Raw genomic sequence first — 21,825 nt, 5'->3', positions numbered from 1 at the left:
GAGTGGTGTCCAGGCAAGTGGGTCAATTTGTGGGAACACACAAAAATGCACTGCAGAGAGAGCCCGCTGTGACAAGCCTGGAATGACCGACCTTGAGAGTGGCAGGTGGTCTTGAACAAGCCCTGCTGCTGCTCCTCCTTCATGTTGAGCATCACACTCTGCTAGTTTTTTTTTTTTTTTAAGATTTTATTTATTCATTCATGAGAGACACAAAGAGAGAGAGAGGCAGAGATATAGGCAGAGGGAGAAGCAGGTTCCCTGCAAGGAGCCTGATGCAGGACTTGATCCCAGGACCCCAGGATCAGACCCTGAGCCAAAGGCAGATGCTCAACTACTGAGCCACCCAGGTGCCCATCACATTCTGCTACTTTAAAAAAAAAATGATCCTTTTCCAGCTTGAGTTTCTGAGATTTCCTTCAAATTCCAGAGCTAAAATTCTCAAGTCTGGTTCTTAACAAAGTAGCTTCCTGTCCTTCATAGCTGTGGGTTTTCAATAACTTCACTGGGATTCTCTTCCATTTCTGCCCAGATAAGTCCCCAGTATAGTTAGGGTTGTCTTTCTCCATCCACTGATCTCTCCCAGGGGTTCGTGAATTGTGCCTCCAGGAGCCAAAATGGCCCAAGGCCCTCTCTGTAAATAAAGTCTCATTGGCACACAGCCATGCTCTTATGTTTATAAATTGTCTGTGGTTGCTTTTGCGCTACCACAACAGAGTTGAATAATTGTGGCAGAGACCATACCGCCCACAGATCCTAAAATAATTTACCTCCTTATCCATTACAGAATAAGTTTCCTGACCCCTGACCAACCATGCACCCATACAGGACCCAGGGCCCTGGTATGCATAGCTATGGCAAGGGAGAACTTGGGATGTGAGGTCTGTAGACAAGCTGCTTCAATGCCCAGGCTGGTCCTACCTTGACCCTGGAAGCAGTGAAAAATACACAAAACAGGGTTGGGTGGTGTAGCAGCCAAATACTGGTCTCTAATGCAAAACCCTAACAGTATGTACTGAGACAGTACACTGGAAGCTTTATTGAGGCAGCAGAATTCCATAGATGCGTATTCCAAAGTAGACTATAAGCAGACCTGACACAGGACCTGTAAAAACAGGTTTTATGACTCTTTAGACCCCCTCAACTTTACTGGGAACAAAGAGATTGCATTGATGAAAATAGTGAGATAGTTGAAAAGGGGTTCTTTGTAGAAGGTGGCTAGCGCCCCCCTCCCCTGGAGAGGAGAGAGGCAGGTGGGTGCTTGTGGCTTACCTCAAGCCTGCAAGAATGATGCCAATGGCACCGCCCGGCGGCTTGATATGAATCATCCTGATTAAAGAGACCAGGCGCATGGGATCTGGCCAGCTAAGGGAGAGCTAGTCCACTGGCCACTGCCCCAGGTCGTCAGAAGAACGGCTGCCTCTTGCAATCTAGACTTTTGGAACCGAGGAGAGCCCCTCAGTTTTCAGGTAGGACAAAATTTTCCCTGGTTTAGTTTGAGGTCCTGGCACACCGACCCCAGTAAACTGAAGCTCAGGCTTTGCTTGCTAACAGCAGCTTTGGTGACAGTTGCAGTGGGAAATGTGAACACTAGGCGGCCTCCGCCCATGCGAGAGGCGCAGAGAGCCCTGTGGTGGTTCAGTAAGCCGAGAATACACCCGCGTGCAAGGTGGGAGGTGGGGTTTTGATATTACAGCAAGAAACTTAGTAATGCCTATACCTGATGTTGTTCCACTCTGTTGCAGGAAACTTTAGGGGATACCATTTATGTCTCTAAGAATTGTGCGGTGCAATGACCCAGAAGGAGCAACAGAAGAAGGGAAACACAGCTCCAATTTATTATTATCTGGGCTAATTTCTAGTTCCTTGATGTAGGATTTTGGCAAAGCGGTTATAAATCGACGCTTATGAAATTCCACTATCTCTTCCGAAACCAAAATTCAAACCTTATTCCAAAGGGTCGTGGCCAAGCCCAAAGCGATGGAAACGCTGAACACGCATGTGAATAAAAGAGGACAGAGAAAAGCAAGATAGTGCCCCTGTGAGAAACACCCTGACTCAACACAATCGCTGTTTGCAGGGTGAAAATAGAGTTTCTAGTCCCTGCGTGGGACCTTTTTTTTTTTTTTTTTTTTTTTCGTGGGACCTTTTAATACCCAGAGGCCCGGGCTGCTAGTGTGGGTGGCCCCGGCCATGTTCAGAAATCTGACAATGAGAATGGCAACTTCTCTGGCCCAGGACAAGGGGGAATGGAGGAGCCCAGCCTATGTTGTTCAGTCAAGAGGCTGCTCATCTGTCAAATCCCAGTTGGTCACATGTATAGACAGCTACATTGTCCTAGTCTTTATGGGGGCGGGGGTTGGGGTGGAGGGGGCAGTGGAGGGAAAGATAAAACGTTGGTTGCTGGCCACAAGAGGACACTTTACCTAATCAAAGAGTGTATCGGACATCATGGCCAATGCACTTAGATGCACTCTGTGTGCTTCTCTACCCTGCCCTGTGCCCGAGAAGCTGCCCTGCACGGATGCTGCCAGCATTCTCTCTTGCTCTCTAGATGGAGCCCATAGGGAGCACCTGCAGGAGGGTGGAAGAAAGGGAAAGAGTAAGGTCTGAGTGTTTATTTCCCCAGTTCCTCCTGAGGCAGCGCTAGGCCAGGTGCACCCCAACTGACCGCGGCGGACCTCTCCACACTGTTTCCCCCACCTTTCACCCCATCACGACTGCTAATGAGCCCCGCTGCTACTAGTTTCATGCAGGGGGCTAACGTCTCCCTTCACTCTGCTATCACTATTGTAAATGGCCCCCTTTATTAAACTCTTCTCAAATTGCCCAATTTAAGTGCTTCACCTGTTTCCCATAGGGACCCTGAGCAATGAGGAGACAATATATAGCACAACAGAAGAAGTTGGCAAAAAAAAGGAAAAATAGGGTGTCAAGTAAGAGTTCTAGGAAGACTTCCTGGAGAAGGAGGCAGGAGGCTGGATCTTAAAGGCAGGAAGCTACACCCCTGAGGAGAGCTGTGGGAAGGGGCTAAGCAAGGCAGCCTTGGCATGAGGGGGAATGTTCCAGAAGCAGAGACAAACAGTGGGTGTGGAATGGAGAAATAGGGAAGATTAGGAGTAGGAGTTCTAAAGCAAGGGCACTGTGAGGTCTGAATTAAGAACCTTCAAGTGACAGATTTGAATGTGGAGTGAGTGATGGGGAATAAGTGACATTGCTCCAGGCACAACCTGAAGAGTTTGCCTAGCTTGTAATGATTCCCACAGTGACCATCACTAGGTCCCTCCCAGGTCCCCTCGACTTGTTTGATCCAACCTTTTGATCCTAACCTACATAAGATAGGCCACTTGGAATTCAGAGACTCCAATGAAGATAGAAGGAGATGGGCAGAAGGCATGGATCCTATCATGGCCATGGCTTAGGGAGAGGCTGCATGATCTCCTGAGGCTAGGTGGCGCTTCCTTCTTCCATTCTGGGAGCTGTCCAGACCACGCCCATGAAGTCATTCTTAGCTGAAGCTGGGGTTGTTTGTAAATCAAGAAAACTAACTGAGGTGGAAGTGAATGCTAGGGAGCAGACTGCAGACACAGACTTCCGTGGAGGTGAGGCTCACATCCATGTTCCGGAGTAGATAGATGGCAGCCCCTGTGATCTGGTAATCAACCAGTTAGTTGTCCAGTGATGACAGAGCCAGGCCAGCAGTGGATGATGGGTGGCAGGAAAATGCCGTTATTCGCCAGTCTAAAGAGGATGAGTTCCGGCAGAGCCCGAAGGTAGGATGGATGCTCCTGAAGGCACCAAGCAACTTAAATAAGGGGGGGGGGGACCCAAATACTGAAATTTTTATCTTCAAGTTAGAGTAAAACTTAGAGCCTTTCTGTGACCATGTTGGAAAGAAACAAGTACTTGCAGCTGCCAGGTTAAGAATATTGGAAACCAATTCACTCTAAATTGTCAGATGTCTTAATTATAATATGAATTGAATGCACATATTTGCCAAATAGCATGTGTGAATATGAGAGCATGAATTGAGACAGACGGAGAACCTGTGGGAATGAGGGTATTTGGAAGGATGCAGAGGACTCGGGAAACTCTGATCTTCCATTGCCCTCTGGCATACTGCCTCCTACACCATTCTCTCCTCAGGAAACCATTTTTCCTTAACATGATAAAGTTAACAGTTCAACCCATGGCCCACTCTTCACGGTTGTTTCTCCTGATAAGTAGGGTTTCAATTTCACATGGGCCAGAAGATAAAATGCAGAATTAGAGTAGGGAAGAAAATTCCAAAAGAAATGACAGAAATTGTTTGAGTTAATTGTTTAATTATCAAAAGTTTGGGTTTGGATTTTGAAAGTGCTTAATAAAAGTGGGCAGAGCAGAATTTTGGATTGGGCTGGATGTATGGATATGTGCACTCATCAGAAATATTGAACTCCATGTCTAGGGTTCTAAGAGTTTGCTGATTGGACTAACACAGACTTGAACCAAATGCTGGTACATGTTAGGTGAGTGTGAAAGGTCAGGGATCCCTTGGAATAACCTAGAGGAAGACTAGAACATTATATTATGTCCACCATGTGGGTTCTGACCAATCTACTTCACTCTTGTTCTCTCTAGAGCCCAGAATACAAGATTAGACAGGAAATGTCATCTAGAATGGTAGTGGGAGGGACTATAATTGAAATATAGTCTTTGACCTTGAGATAGAAAGCTTACAAAGTCTGCATGTTTTACCTGTCAGAACCAGCAGGTGTGACCAATACAAAAGCTGTCTAGAAAAAGATGGTAATCAGAACTAAAGGGGTGATCTGACATCCAGAAACCTCTGACTGTGTTCACTTATCATGGGAACTCCAGAAATTAAATCCTGTCTGATTCAAGAAATTTTCAGGTCTGGAAAAAAACAAAAACCAAAAAAACCCAACAATACAAAATACCCACTAGGGAATATGGCCTCTCCAAATTCTCAGAAGTGAGTCATTTCATAAAGCCAGGGCCTCTTGAAACCACACATCTTTGAGAAAGAGCTTTACAGTATTGCCACTCAGCCCCAGCCTTTCCCAAATGGGCCTTATGCCAAATGTTGAGCCTGCCAGCCCCCTTCTTAAGCCCCACCTTCAAAAACTCTGCAGTCAGGCAGAAGTCCCTCAACAAAGAGATTAGAGGAGTCTTCTCTGTGGAAACAAATGGCCCCAGAGGAAGACACCTATAGGTACTGATGTTCAAGGGGGTCCCCCAACATAAAGACCAGCTCCCCATCACTCATGTAAAGCCCAGCAGGGGAGGAGTCCCACCCACTCATTTCTTCCAGTCAGCAGTGGTGCCTTATCTTAAATATAAATGGAATGTTAGGCATTGCCTAACATTTGAGGAGAACCACCTACATGGAAGATAGCAAGTGGAATAACATCTGGGGGAAAAGGAACTCAGAGGAGAGAGAAATATGAGGGCATAAAAACAAAAAACAAAACCATTATACATTCTCAGAAAAACAAAAGAAAAGTGTGGATCTCTAAAGCATTGAGAAATGGGGGTAAGAGAGAGATAAATAGGTAAGCAGGTAGGTAAAAATTGGAAAACATGGGATGCATGGGTGACTCAGTTAAGCAGCTGTCTCTTGGTTTCGGCTCAGGTCATGATTGCAGGGTCATGAGATTGAGTCCCTCATTGGTTTCTGCACTCAGCGCGAGTCTGCTTGAGATTACCTCAGTCTTCCTCTGTTCCTTCTCCCTCTGCACATGTGCATTCTCTCTCTCCCTCAAATAAATAAATAAATCTTTAAGAATAAAAGCTATAAGAAAACATTCTTGGAAATTAAAACGATAATATCAGAAATTGTATAATAAAAGTTAACTAAAGGCTTGGAAGATAAAGCTGAGTAGAAAAATAAACTGTGAGCAGACAATAGTAATAATTAGAATAAAGGCCTGGCTTTAGAGACCACATGCTTAGCCACTGTGCAATGTGAGAGAAAAAGGAAAAATCATTGGCTGGTCACAGGAAAGAAGGGGGGTGGCATATAGGATGGTGTCCAAAATTTGACCAAAGGATTTTGGAATAGGAGGGGAAAATGGTGGAAAGCATATTATCATGTCATCAGGGCAGTAGTGAGCCAGGAGAAGTTCCCAGAATGGAAGCACAGTGCTCTCTTGAATAAAGGGGACTCCAGGTGCCCAGCTCAATAAATGGATGTGGACTCTCTGCAAATCACACCCTTAGGAACTTCTAGAATGGCAGGGTAGACAAGTCTATTGAGAAGTTTCAAGGAGAAAAAAAAGGGAGGCAATAAAAGGAATTGAAATGGACCTAGTGTCAGGCACTCGACAACGCTGACCAATGAAAGATGGTGGGGCAGCAATTGTGCAGTTTCCAGTTCAACCAGGGAATCTATTTGGTGCCAAAGTAAAGATCAAGTATGAAGGGAGAGAACAGATACTTTGAGACATGCAAGGACTTTAACATTTGCTTCCAATTTACCCCTTCTCAAGAAGAGACAGCATAAATGCTTTGGCAAAATGAAGGAGTAAGTAAGAAAGAGGGGATCCCCAGATCCTGGAAACAAGATTTGACATAGGAGAGCAGCAAAGAGAACTTCAGGACTCCCAGAGCAATCAGTCTGGATCGGCCTTGAGAAAGAATGTAGAATTTGTGGGGTTTGAGCATTCTGAGAAATTACTGTTAGGCAATAATCAACAGATCAGATTGGAGCATTTTGGAAAATTGGTGATAGGTACAAAAAAAAAAAACCAAACCCAAGCAGCTCAAGGAGGGGGTAGGAAAGAATCTGCTATCAATTCCAGGAATACAACACATTGGCTCCATAGTGAATAATATTAATGTGGTCATAATAACTTGAACATTAAGTATCGACTCAACCAGAAACTGGAAAATAACCCTACTGAGAAGACACAGGGAGGGAAAGGAAGTGCAAGGGAGCGAAACTCACCTACAAGAACAGGAAATTGATAAAAAATGTCTAAAATTGATCGACCATGATACACGACATAAGTAAGCTCCAGGAGAAATGGCCAGTAGGAATGTCAGTGGTCACCTCGGAGACATGTGCAGGGGTAGATAGAGGTTATTTCTGTAACTATTTGTTCCAACTTTCAAGAAAAGTATCTTTAAAATATTTCATGTTATTAGATGAGGAAATAAGAGCAAAAAGAAAATAAAAGCAGGAGAGGGAGATTAAACCATAACAAAATTCCTTATTGCGCACTGTAAGGCCCTGACAACTGACAGAGATGAACACAAACTTGACTACGTGCTTCTCAGTAACCCAAACACCAAACAAACAGTCCAATGTTAGTTAGCTAAGACTCCAAGTGTTAGCCACATCCAAGGCCCAAATAGATGGGCACCACTGAAGGAAAAAAATTGCTGAGATTGAAGAACAAATTGAAACATGTAATTATAACTGCAGTTGTGTTCTTCAAAGTGAGTGCTCTGATTCTTAAAGTTTGACATCATGGTTCAGAGATAATCACTCCCCTGCACCATCAGTGTTCCATGGCTCCTGTGGTCAATCTGTGGCACATGTAAGGTACTACACAGTTACCGCCTCCAAATGAGGTTTGTGGAGGAGCAAGATTTTGTGTTTGCTGTTCCATTTGGGGGAGGTGCCCATGGAAGTGCCGTCATCACCAAATTACTAAGCTTTCCTTTCTTTATCTCTCGTGGTTATCAACCAAGGTTTATCTCTTCCTCAATTCCTGGAATTAAAGATACCATCACTGGTGATAATGTAATTTCATCAAGCACTGTTTGAAGAAGATGCCTTTGGAACAGTATTCTCAGAAGCCGACTGCCTGAATACCTTGTAAGAACCAATTCCAATCTTCTCAGCTTTTTCTGCTGGGGGCTCCAGTCTACCTCACAACAGGTGCAGCCTGGTGGCACCTGGTCCAGGCCAAGGCCATGCCTCTCCCCACCTATCCCAGGACATGTCCATCACACAAGGCACCCACACACGTGCAAGCTGGAAGTGCAGGGGACTTGGGGTCCAGCAGGAAGAGCTTTGAACAATGGGAGAAAGAAGTTGGTAGAGAAATGTGTCTGCTTCTATCCCCCAGATGGACAATTCTGAGAAGCACCTTGACTTCCAGCACCCATGGCAGTGGCCACGGTGCATCCTTGTACTACTTGCTCCCTCCCTGCTTTACCCCTGTCCCTCACCTCTGTCACCTGAGATCATGTACTCTGATGAAGTTCTGGCTCAAAAGCCTGGACCTCGGGCTCTGCCTTCTGGGGAACCCAAGTGAAGACACAGGATTGTGATTACCTTCACCTTCATTTTTAAATTTCTAATATTTTCCCATGCACTTGGAGTTACATATGAGCACTTGAGAAGACTTTGTTCTTAAATCTTGAATCTAATAACGTGCCCTGAAACGATGTGACCACTATTCAATATTTTAAAAAATTGTCTCAGATTCTATTTGCATCTCAGCTCTCATTTGCATACACAGCTCTGGAGTGGAAGGATAGGACTTTACAACATGTTGAGTCCAAAATACTCGTGCTTTCAAGATGACTTCTTCAGTGGCTTCCAGTAAATCAGTTATTTTTCCACAAGCAACTGATTGTTAGCAAGTTCTACTATGTCGGTACTGTTATCTGTCAAGTATATGATTACACTTTGTTTTCTTTTTTGAGAGAGAGAATCCTAAGCAGACTCCATGCTCAGCAAGGAGCCCAGTGTGGGCCTCAATCTCACAGTCCCAAGATCACGGCCTGGGCCAAAATCAAGAATCAGACACTTAACGGACTGAGCCATCCAGACACCCTCTGATTACATGTCTTTTGATCAAGCAGCCTTTCTAACACATTATGGATGTGATGCTATTTGTTTGAGCATTTGGGATAAATATGTATCAGAGAAATTTCACTGTTTTGGAGATGCCATATAATTTACTTTTGGCTAAAAACTGAAAAATATGGGATGCCTGGGTGGCTCAGTAGTTGAGCGTCTGCCTTTGACTTAGGTCATGATCTTGGAGTCGTGGGATTGAGTTCCGCATCAGGTTCCCCACAGGGAGCCTGCTTCTCCTTTTGCTTATGTCTCTGCCTCTATGTGTCTTTCATGAATGAATAAATAAAATCTTTTTTAAAAAACTGAATAATACAAGCAGTCTTCTATCATTTTGTTTATGCCCAGGATTCTGCTGCATTATGCTGTGTTGTGGTTACTTGGTGAAAGGTGTGAACAAAACATGATATGCTTGTGATCCCTAAACCACTCATAGCACTACCTCATGTTTTGTTACCACTGACAGTTACTTAACACTTGGCATCAATAAAAGTTCTCCATTAAATATGTATTTTTTCCTTCAGATTCACTTTTTTATTATCTGTACAAGACCCGGAAATCTCTTGACAAGCAAACAAAATAAAAGCATAAGAGACTTCAGCGTGATTCCACTGAATCTCCATGACCTCCATTCTTTCTCATCGCCTTTTAATGTTATTTGTATGCTAATAAACATCTCTCTGGGGATCCCTGGGTGGCGCAGCAGTTTGGTGCCTGCCTTTGGCCCAGGGCGGGATCCTGGAGACCCGGTATCGAATCCCACATCGGGCTCCCAGTGCATGGAGCCTGCTTCTCCCTCCACCTATGTCTCTGCCTCTCTCTCTCTCTGTGACTATCATAAATAAATAAAAATTAAAAAAAAAAAAGAATAGTTTAAAAAAAAAATCCATCTCTCTGCCTAAAGCTGACAGTGTGCTTACTATATTGTCCAGAGGACATATACTCATTACTTGTTTTAACTTCATTTTATTTTGCCTATTTGGGTTTTTTTTTTTTTTTTTGACTCTAGAACCCAGGTGTTTATTTATTTATTTTTGTATTTTTTTTATTGAAGTTCTATTTGCCAACATATAGCATAACACCCAGTGCTCATCCCGTCAAGTGCCCCCCCCCCCAGTGCCCATTTGTTTAACCATTTGAAACATCTTAATTTTTTTACCTAAAATTGACAGCTGGTATTATCATTAGTTTTTGCCACATTTTACTCTTGCAATAGTCAACATGCGTCCATATTTCAATTGGTTAATAGGACTTCAACACATAAAGCAGATAAGGAGATTTTTCACTGTCAGTGACACCCACATGCTCCCTTATATTGGAAGTGAATGTCCTATTATTTACAGTGAACTTGTGTTTCTACTGCATGTATTGCTCCAATGGGAACTGGCATGACCACATGGCCACTAAGCAGCCATAAGTTCAGAAATCGCCAAAATGACACTGAGGCAGGCATCCAGATTTTTGCCCTTCCGGTAACTAAGGTCAAAGTTGAAGTCAAAATTAGGTTCTTTTAACCAGGCTTTTTACCTACCCTGTAGTACCTCAACTACATTTTTGAACGGCATTGAATTCTCACCTAAACCATATCCATCCTGGGTACTCGTCAAAAATCTCTATGTGTTGTTTTGTTTCTTGTGACTCAGAAGAAGTTAAAATAGAAAAAAAGGAGAGTACCATCTGTGTGGTTATTTCAAGAACTATAGATGTATCAGGAAGTCCTAAAAGATGCATTGGTAGAATGCCTTTCTTTTCCTCACTATGCCTGAAAAATCACTAGATTTTTAAAACTTGGATAAACATTCAACTGAGTTCGCAGCTGAGACAATATCTTGATGATTGAGATAGTCTAACCTCAGAACCAAAGCCAGAAGGCAGAGGTCCAGGAACCACAAGGTAGAGATGGGTGGAGAGAGGTGGGAGATGGTGACACATCTCATGTTTTTACCTAATGATCCACTCATAAATGTGACTTCCTGTCCTCACACCTCCAGGCCCTGCTGGTCTCAAGGTGTTAGTGCCCAAATGACCCAAAAAAGTTCCCCTTCATTGGAAACTGAGAATGCCACCTGACCTTGTCATCATTTCCTTGCACAATTAGAAAAATGCCCCACCCCCTAAAAAGATATGCATTCTGGAAGATTATATACGCGAAATCTGGGGGAACATTTTACGTATCTTGCAGTATTATATCCCCCAAAAAGAGTTAACCAAAACTACTATAGTTCTATACACAGTCTAGGGATGTCTCAGATCCTCCCTGGCTGAGGAATGGCACATTAGGCCACTCCAAAGGACTCCACCCACAGAGGTGGTGGCCAAAGAAAAGGGGAACATGAAACATTTGTGGAGGAGGGTCTTAAATAGCGGCTTCAAAAATAAGTCTTGTTTCTGCCTATGCTCCTCTTCTTTCTTTACTACTCACTGTCTTGTATATCAGTTATGTTGGTTATGGTTAACACCTGGTTTCCAGGCTGCAGATTATCAATAGGATCGCAGTGAAACTCCAGTAGAAATTGGCATCACTGGGCGAGCATGGACAGTGAACTCAAAAACGTATTTCTAAGTACAGTAGTGGGTGGCAACTTTGGGCAGTACCCTGCCACCACCATGGAGGAGCTGAGTGCTTTTGAGGTTGACCCACCACCCAGGGTCGCCTCTGGATAATCAGGAAGAAAGGCCAAGTGTGTGTCTGCATGTAGCCAATGAGTGGACTATAAAGACCTCCCAGAGAGGGGTCAGTCAGCTCACAAAAAATTCCCACAGTGACTGTGGGCATGCCACCTGACTCTACTTGCTGGCCATGGAACTGACCCGCGCTGCATGACCAGATTTGAGAATTTCAAACAAAATTGTTTTAAACCTTCAAATGAAACCATTCTGGGACCATAGGTGGGTAGAAGTGAGTGATCTCAAGGCTCTGGAAAGCATGTCCATGAAGTCCAGCTACTGAGGACTCCAGAGTTTTCCCAGTTGCTGTTCTTCCCAACACCAGGCTGCCCAGCTCATGCTTCCATGCTGTAAACTTGCTGTGCATTCTTCCAACAAATCCATTTGGAGGAGAAATGTCAGTATCAGTAGGTTTCTGAAGACACTTAACTGATGCGAGTTATTTCAGGAAGTTTGAGCTGGTAACAGAGGACACCAGATTGGACTGGAGGTAGTAGATTCAGAGCAACTGTAGAGTTATTGTAGGATAAGAAACAAGGACGTAGTCAAGCATGGTGCTCAGACTAGAGTGATTTCAGGACATGTAACTTCTGAGGAACAAGTGTTGAGTGGGGTGTGTGTGTGTGTGTGTGTGTGTGTGTCTGTCTGTCTGTGATGTGTTTCAGGGCTCCATAACAAAACTCCAAACCTGAATGGATTATTTTTTTTTCCTGAGTGGATTAAGACAACAAACACTGTCGTATCTCACAATTTTGTGGGTCAGGAATTCGGTAAAGTCTTGGCTGAGCAATTCTTCCCCAAGTGGCACTGACTGGGATTACCTGGTGATGTTCAACTGGTGGTGAGGCTGGTCGGGAGGAGCCAGGATAGTTTCACTCCTAGCCTAGCCTCTTAGTAGGGATGGCCAAGAGGCCAGGTTCAGCTGGGCTTTCTCTTCCCAGGTAGTTTCCTGGGCTTCTGTGCATGGCATCTCCAGCCAGGCAGCCAGACTTCTTATATAACTTCCCACAGCTCTGAGAGCAAGTGTTCCAAGAGAGAAGTCTCCAGTTCCTGCATTACTTCTGCCATAGAATAATGGTCAAGGCAATGACAGAGCCCATTCAGACTCAGGGGAGGGGACATAGAGCTCACGTCTCAATGGGAAAAATGCCAAAGAATCTGCAGCTACCTTACCTGCCATGGTGTGTTTGTGTGTTTGTGTGTGTCTCTGTGTGTTTGTGCATGTTTCCCAGTATGTGTGCATGTGTATGTTTGTAAGTGTGTTTGTATGTTTATGTGTGTTTGTATATTTGAGTGTATTTGTATGTATGTTTGCATGTTTGTTCATGAGTGTTTGCATGTTTGTATGTTTGTGTGTGTGTGTGTGTGTGTGTGTGTGTGTGTGTGTGTGTGTGTAAAGACTAAATACTGACTTCTGGGGCAGCCCCGGTGGTGCAGCGGTTTAGCGCCGCCTGCAGCCAAGGGTGTGATCCTGGAGACCCGGGATGGAGTCCCACACGGGGCTCCCTGCATGGTTCCTGCTTCTCCCTCTGCCTGTGTCTCTGCCTCTCTCTCTAGCTGTGTCTCTATGAATAAATAAATTAAAATAAATAAATAAATAAATAAATACTGACTTCTGCCACAGCAAGATGACCTAACCAGTAGAGTTCTTAAAATTACTATTGCAATCAAATAGTAGAGGAGAGGGCATTTCTCTATTTATTAGTCCAGCTAATAGATAAAGAAGAAACAATAGGCTGATAATCTCACCACTTTGTAACCCATAATGAATCAGTACATGCAGGCAATAATCATCAGTGGCTGCTAACATCGAAAGAAGAGGGACAACCTACTCCTATCAAAAAGTATCCAACAGTCTTTTATAATAAAGGACCAGAAGCATATATTTTAAAATATTAATAATAATTACAGATTAATTTTTCTTTCTCTTTTTGTGCTTTTCTTTTCCATTTTTGATGGTTTACAGATCACAAAAATAATACATACATGCTGTATCAAGTGAAATCTAACATGTAAATATGTATAAGGACAATAATAGCAAAGGTGATCATCTCTCCTTCTGCCCTCTCCTTGCTCATACAAAAAAAGGCACGACCATATGCACACATACAGCATTCTCTTTGCCTGCTTTCACGGATATACCATTGTATGGTACTTATTTTGCTTCAACTTGTTAATTTTTCACTTTATTGTAAATTACGGGGATCTCTCCATTCAACAGATAGATATTTAACTCTCCATCTTTCTCCTAGTTTCTCTGTAAAAAAAAAAAAACACATTTGCACATGTAATTTTACATTTATGGTTTCACATTATACATGCAGAGTGAGGGTGTGTTTTTCTTTTAAGCATAGTTTTTGCTTCTCTCTTTTTCCTACCAGTTTCTCCATCCCCTATCTTTGCACCTAGAGTCCTCACGTCTCACGGAGACCACGTTCTCTGTCTCAATGCCCCACTTGCATACACAGGGTTGTTTGTTTTGTTTTGTTGCCATTGTTTAAAACCATAATACATAGCTATTTGCAACTAACTTCCTCATCCAATAATACCTTGCAGAAATTTTTTCCAAATCATCTGGTTTAGCTTGAATTCCTTCTTTTTAATGGCATAATAATACTTCTGGGGTGGATGGGCCATAATTTATTAAACCTTTCTAGAATTTAGAATTAATCACTCTCCAGGCTTTTTTTTTTTCCTACTTAACTAACCTTACACAAATTACTGGTACTCTTATTTCTGTACTCTTATTTCCTGCATCAATTCCAGGAGTGGGATTGGGGGTGGGGAAAGGACACAGGATATGTGTTCTAAATTTGAAAGACCCTGCCCCATTATTTTCTGAAACCATTGAAATAATTTACTTTTTCTACCGATGGTGTATGAGGAAAGCTCCCACTTCTGACTCCCTTTCATGCTCTCCTTACCCCAGACATTTCCACCCCTTCCAGTGTGTTTAGGCTGATAGGTATAAAATGGTGTTTTGCTTTTAATGTAACGTTTTGTGTGTTTGCACATGTTTCGGTATTTATTTTTAGCCATTTGAATTTGCCGTTCTGTGATAAGAAAAGAGACACACCCACAAGTGGGAAGGGGATTGCACAGTTACAGGTGAATTCTATATACAGCACCATGGTAACACATTTGAAAATCTTGAGGATGTAGAAAAACTACCTAGAAAGTTTTAAATTATCAAAATTCAGCCAAGAAGAGGGAAATATGAATAGATCAATTAATAATAGAAAATTTGGAAGGTAAAGTAATATCTACTTTTAAAAAACCTACAAGAACCAGATGGTTTCACAGCCAAGTTCAACCTAACCTTTAAAGAATAGATTTTTTATGATATTTCAATATTTGCAGCCATAGGAAAAGATAGAAGACTTCCTACTTAGTTTTGTGAGGTCAGTCTGTTGTTTGTTTGTTTGTTCTTAAGATTTTATTTATTTATTCATGACAGACACAGAGAGAAAGAGAGAGAGAGAGACAGAGACACAGGCAGAGGGAGAAGCAGGCTCCATGCAGGGAGCCCTACGTGGGACTCAATCCTGGGACCCCAGGATCACGCCCCGGGGTTAAGGCGGCGCTAAACCACTGAGCCACCCGGGCTGCCCTGGGTAAATCTGTTGTACAGATAGAATCAACTATGTATCGATGTTACTTTTAAGTTTGTAGAAATCCAAACATGATTGAATAAAATTCAGCAGTGCATCAAAAGAATAATAATCTATGGTCAATGGAGCTCCTGAGTGGCTCAGCAGTTGAGCATCTATCTGCCTTCAGCTCACGGCATGATCCTGTTCCGGGATGGAGTCCCACATCAGGCTCCCTGCGAGGAGCCTGCTTCTCCCTCTGCCTGTGTCTCTGCCTCTCTCTCTGTGTCTCTCAAGAATAAACAAATAAAATCTTTAAATACTAAAAATAAAATAAAATAAATAATAAAATAAAATCTTTAAATAATAATAATCTAGATCAAGTAATATTACGTAAACATGGAAAAGTGGTACAAATTAGGAGCTCCGTTTTCTTAATACCTTTGACAAGGTATTAAGGTATTTGACAAATTAAAGAATCAAAACAAGGGGTGCCTGGCTGGCTCAGTCGGGAGAGCATGTTACCCTTGACCTTGAGGTTGTGAGTTCAAGCCCCACATTGGATGTAGAGATTGCTTAAATGAATAAATAAGTAAAAACTTAAAAACAATTAAAGAGCAAGACCCAGATGATTGCAATAATTGAGAAATTATTTGATAAAAGTGTAGCAACTAGTTCCAAAATAGGGGAAATCATGAAACTATTTGTGATGAAATCTGTTACCAAAAATCCTCAAAAAATATCCCTCCAAATGGTAAAATATTAAAACTAAGCCAATTAGGTTCAGAAACCACAAATAGATGCCTGTCACCATCATTATAATTAATATTATCTTAGAGAGTCTAACAAATATGATGAGTACAACAAGAAAAAACATTGATAAAACTTTGCATGTCGAGATACCTAGAAAACCCAAGAGAAGGAAATTTCTGGAACACATAAAAATCAATAGCATTTCCTTAGACTACCCATAGTGGCCCAGAAATTCAGAAGCTATAAAAGAAAGATAAACATATCTGATGGTATAAGTTTTTCAAATTTTTACAGAACACCATAGGCCATAGCATACTCAGTGTAAAAATAATTGGAAAAAAACACTTGCATTAACATGGCCAATAAAGTGTTGAAATCTACAATGTAGAGTGGTCTAAAAAATTTGCAAGAAAAGCATAAACACCCCAACAGAAACATGTGCTGAAAGTCACACCTTGATGAGATAAGGAGCTTGTCTTTCCACCACAGACAGCAGGTTCCCCCCAGATGGTGGCTTCTCGCAAAGCAAACTGTGCTAGATCATCGGTCAGATTACAACTCTGCTTTTAACACACTTAAAAAATGATAACATAAGAAAAAAATAATAATGTCATAAATAGTAAATAAATAATACTGAAAATAATAACATAAAGGGGAAAGCATATGTACCTCCTTTCAAATTCAACCAACACCACCTGAAATAGTGTGCCCTCAAATGCTAGTCGCATATCCTGTACCAGGCTGTCTTCACTGCAGAGAAAAGAGAAACACTGGCCTCTACCCCTTAAGTCTCTGGAGCAGTGTTTTCTGGCTCTGGCTTGAGAGTACACCTTGTAAATTCTAGTTCATCTATGTAGTTCATCTATGTGAAATCCTGCTGAGCTATGGAGGTGTTTTCCCCTTGCCTTGGATGCCCCAGCCTTCTTGACGCTCCTGATCCACAGTGTGGCCCTAAAGGACAGATCTTCTGGGTTTGGGATACACATTTAGGTGGTGTCTGTAACTTTAGCCACCAGGTACCAACCACTGCACTGCACTGTTTGGGTGGAATCCAGAACCAAGGTCAGGACATTCTCGTGGACACTGGGTAGGATACTTCACATGACCTTTCTCCAGGTACAGTTGGGCAGCACAGCCACTTCCTGGACCCCTGCTCCAGGCCAGTCCCCACTTCCTCCCATTATGGGCTGATCCACAGATGCCAGTTAGGATGACCTGGACATTGCCCGGTGACATGAGGTCAGATGAATAGCAACAAAATGGTAAGAATCCATGGGTTTCTAAGCTGCATTCTGGTCCCAGCCCGTGTGGGGACCCTCTCTCTGTCCCCTTTCTCCTGAGGTTGTGTGGGTCTTCTGCAGAAAGCACAGCAAGTGACAGAAAAGTGACAGCTGAGGCCAGGCATGGAAACAACCCAGAGTGGGGGTTAACAAGGGGTGAGTGCAGGAAGCAACAGCAGCCTCTGTGTTCTGGAGAAGAGGTTGCCATGACAAAGCAAGGTGACACAACCTGGGATTGAGTGGGCGTGGGCATGGGCAGGGGACAGGGAGAGGTAGACTTTCAAAAAGCAGAGGGAGAGAGATGAATCGCATAGATAATTCAAAACCTGCAAGAAGGAAATGAGGCAGTGAAAATTGAAGACTGTTAGTTTCAATCCTTCTATAGAAGTTAAGACAGGAAGACCAAGAATAAGTGACTGGGGCGTGGGATTTAGAGACAGGAATCAAAATTGAGGCAGCCTAGGGCTGAGATAGGAGCAAAGAAGCTTTTGTCTAATTCCCCTCTGCCCTGGCTCTGGGCCATTGAACCCTGAAGATCAACTGAGGCGGGTTTATGATTTTCTGATAGCTTCCCAGGTTCCCACCAACTCGAGCAAGATGTCCAAGGAGGCAGTACGGAGCTAAGCATATGGGATGTGCTGGGGGGTGGGGGCGCGGGGAGAGGGGGTAGTGGAAGACCTACTCTCACAGGGCACAACCAGAAGGCAATAAACAACAGTGCTACCTGGCCAGGGTCTCCCTCTTGAGCCTGAGGTCTTGAGGTTGGTGGACCCACATCATCCACATCGCCTGGGAGCTAATCAGAAAGGCTGACGGTCAAACCCCACCCCCACACCGACTGAATTAGAATCTGCATTCTAGCAAGATCCCCAGATGGCAGGAAGTCGCCATCAAGTTTGAGACGCACTGCTAGGCAGTAAGGCGGAAGGGAGAGGGTGCCTGGGGTCCAGGTCCTACTGAAAGGTCTGTGGACACGTTGGGTCTGGGCAAACCTCGGATGCAGATGGTCGAATAAACTGAGAAAGGCTGGGATGGAAGAGTGGAGGTAGCGCTGCACACGTAAGAGCTCAGGAGGACACCTGCCCTCGCCCCACCCAGCAAACTTCCCTGGGATGTTTTCAGCCAGGAAATGACTCCGGTTATCATATGTGAGGCAGTAATGGGGATCCATCTTCACAGCAGAGATGAGGGGCCGGATAGCTATGAAGCCCCAGCCCTGCCCAGTCAGCAAGAACCGCCTGGGACTTGCAAAAATACAGATACCCAGGATCTTCCCTCTGAAAATTCAGATTCAGAGAGGTTGGACGTGAAGCCTGGACATCTGACTTTTTGTCAGCCCCTGAGTTTCATACTTTTGGGCACCACTGTTTTAAACCTTTGGTTCATTCCTTGGATGAGACAGGGCATCGAGTGCCTCACCAAGCGCCCGCCTTCCCCCAGCAGATGCCTGCCAGGCTTCTCTCCTACTTGAGGGCCACCTGACTTGCACCCCATCCTCACCCTCTGGGGATTGAAGGGAAGAAGAGCCTTAGCCCCAGCCCAGTAAGACAATAGGCTTGAGAGACAGCCTCTTGCATCTGTGGAAGCTCCCAAACTGATCCACCCAAAGAAACCAGCCTGGGCTGCCAAGGTTAAGGCTTCAGACTGCCATTCCACACCAGCCACACTCCTGAAGTGTGCCCAGGGTCCCTGCAGGAGGCCCCAGCCATGACCCCGCCACACCAGGCCTCTTTCTCCTAATTGAGTGATCTTCCTGTAGGGTAAAACCATATGTAGCTGTAAGTGGTACACTTCCTCTTCATTAAGGAGTCCCAGACTGTTACTTTTGCTTTGAGAAAACCTATAAAAGACAAATTTCAACTCACGTAATACAGAAAGAGAGGAATAGCTCATACACTAAGAATGGCCCTAATCCCTTAGCAGGGGCCTGTCCTCTGGGTCCAGAAAGAGGAGATTAATCTGCATACATATAACGAGGCAGATGTGAGGCAGGTGCTGCCCTCCATCCCTCACTCCCCGACTTGGAACACCTAGTCCTAAATCATGCTGCTGCGTGTCATCATCGCTGACCTACACTGGGAAGCATCTCATTTTATTTTATTTTATTTTATTTTATTTTATTTTATTTTATTATTATTATTTTTAAAGATTTATTTATTTATTCATGAGAGACACACGGGGAGAGAGAGAGAGAGAGAGAGAGAGAGAGAGGCAGAGACACAGGCAGAGGGAGAAGCAGGCTCCATTCAGGGAGCCCGATGCGGGACTCGATCCCGGGTCTCCAGGATCAGGCCCCGGGGCTGAAGGGGCAGGCACTAACCCGCTGAGCCACCCAGGGATCCCCCCGAGCATCTCATTTTAAAATAGCTCCTTCCAGTACGTTGCCATATGTACTCAGTAGGTTTTGTTAAGGATGTTGATTACATTGCCCCAGTCATTGCTGTGGTGTGCGCTATGATGCCCCAGTTAGCAGGTGCTGCAGAAAAACAAGGACAGGACAAAGAAGACAAAGCCTCCCTCCTGTGCTCTAGAAGCTCTGGAAGCTAGTTTGTTTGCTGTGAGATTTACAGGGTCTTTAATATATTGATGTGGGACTCTCCAAAGAGGAGGGCTGATAGATGGGGCTTTCCAAACTTACTTGGCCACTTTTTTTAAGATGCCCTTGAACAGGCTTCCCCAGTGCCCACATCTTCTCAAAGAAGCCCCATGGAGACATTTCCCTCCTTGAATCCAGTACCACCTTGATCGATTTTGTGAGTCCTGAGAATCTGCAACCACATGCATTTGGCTCTTTTGATTGGCTGCTGGACTGAGACCCAGATTGCCGGCCCTCTAGCAAGCATGTGGAGCATCAGAGTACACCCTCTGTGGCCTGACTCACTGATATCTACTTGTTCCCCTCCATTTCCTTGTTCATTTACTTGAGGTATTTTTCTGGGCATTACTTCTGTCTGCAAATCACCTTAAATCTTTTTTCCAAGCAAAGACTCGGAGAGACCATGTGACTTGTCCAAGGTCACACAGCTCACCAGTGAGGAATCCAAGATTCAGACTCAGCTCTGCCCATCTGTGAGGCCCACACTCTCCCATGCCTCCTCCCTAGTCCTGTGTGGAGCCCTTGGAAACAACCACGATTGAACCACAATGACTGAACTTAATCGTTCCCTCTCCCTATGGTCCTTTCACACTGCCTAGCCCTCTCCACAGCCATCCTGTAGAACCCCTTCCCTATCTTCCAAAACTTTTCATCAGCTCCCCAAGTCCAAGACCCATAATCTGTGACCCCACAGATCCAGCCCATGTGTTTCTGGATAACCGGATGTACCAATGGTTTGAGCATTCAGCACAGACACAGGTCATAATAAGGAAGAACATTCCAGTGTATTCCAATGAGTCTCTCCCAATTGCACACAACAGAATCCCAGCCACACAGGTAGCTTGGCTGGTTATGGTCTTGTCTTGCTCATTCAGGCACCCCAGCTGCTGCAGCTAGCTCTCCTCTCTGCACCCCTGGAGTGTTTTCATGCCCTGGCTGCCACATGGGCTGCAGATGGCCGGTCCACTGGCAGCCTCATATTTGCATTCTGAGCAGGAGGGAAGAAGAAGAAATCAGCTACAAGAGAAGGACTGGGCAGTGACAACATGAGGACAGATGAGTTTCCCAGGAGGGGGTCCCCAGAAGACTCCACTATGGCCTCATGGGCCAGGGATCTGCCCGGAGCCACCTCTAGCTGCAAGGGAGGCTGTCCTGAACATAATCACAGTTCGCAAGGAAGAAGAAGAGGTGGGTTGGGGCAGTCAGGTGGGGTGCTCTGCACACTGGAGATCACCCCCACATTGAGACCACTTCAAATGCCTGTGATGAGTCCAAGACACAGAAAGCAGGTGGCAGGGACTGGAAGGAGAGCACCAGGGTCCAGAAGGTGGCAGAGTCACCTACGGGGATGCTGCTTCCGAGCTCCCTGCAGAGCTGAAAGACTCGTGCCCCCCATTGTGGGGAGTTCTACCAATGCAAGCTCAGCTGTCAGACTTCTTAGCACATCCTTGGCTGAAAGGAGTCCCACCCCCTTCCCAGGACAACACTCCTCCACTGCCTTGGCGCTTCATGGTTTTGCCAGGCCTGCCGGCTCCAGCTGAGTCTCTGCGGTTTGCCGAGACTCCCAGATTCTGTGGCCACCCCACTCCTCCCTCTTCCCAGTCCTGCCTCCTGCCCTTCCTCCACCCCCAGGGTCATCCCCAGGCTTTCCTGATAAACACCTACAGGGGCACAGCCCACACTAAGGACGAGCCACTTCTTTCTTTCTCTAGTTCACCTAACAGACATCTGCTGAAGGCAGGATATGTCTGAAGCCTGGAGCCAGGGCTGGGAGTGCAGGCGCCCGTGAACACAAACTTGAAGACGCATCACCACCAGCCCTCTTCAAGGAGCTCACAGGCTCAAGCTCATGCAACGGAGCTGGGAAAACAAGCAACTAAGACACAAGACAAAATACTGTAAGACGAATGTAAGGTGCAGAGGATGAAATCATATGATGCTTGTCTTTCTTTGGTTGACTTATTTTGCATAAGCGTAATATCCTTTAGTTCCATCCATGTCGTTGCAGATGGTAAGATTTCATCCTTGTTGACGGCTGAGTCATATTCCACTGTGCAAAGATACCACGTCTCCTTTATCCGTTCATCTGTCGGTGGACATCTAGGCTCTCTCCGTAGTTTGGCTATT

General features: G+C 44.6%; 1 long non-coding RNA gene across 1 annotated transcript; it reads left to right on the top strand.

Annotated features, from left to right (window-relative positions):
* Positions 1–3,534: 3,534 nt before the first annotated feature.
* On the top strand, positions 3,535–9,122 carry LOC140593943 (uncharacterized). Its single transcript, XR_011994428.1, has 2 exons — positions 3,535–3,770; positions 7,696–9,122. It is a non-coding gene; the product is annotated as an uncharacterized lncRNA (long non-coding RNA).
* The last annotated feature ends 12,703 nt before the right edge of the window (positions 9,123–21,825 follow it).

The sequence above is a fragment of the Vulpes vulpes genome, chromosome 9 (assembly GCF_048418805.1).
Source record: "Vulpes vulpes isolate BD-2025 chromosome 9, VulVul3, whole genome shotgun sequence".
NCBI classification, from domain to species: Eukaryota; Metazoa; Chordata; class Mammalia; order Carnivora; family Canidae; genus Vulpes; species Vulpes vulpes.
The sequence above is the reverse complement of the archived record's forward strand: the minus strand, read 5'-3'. Positions and strand labels throughout refer to the sequence as shown.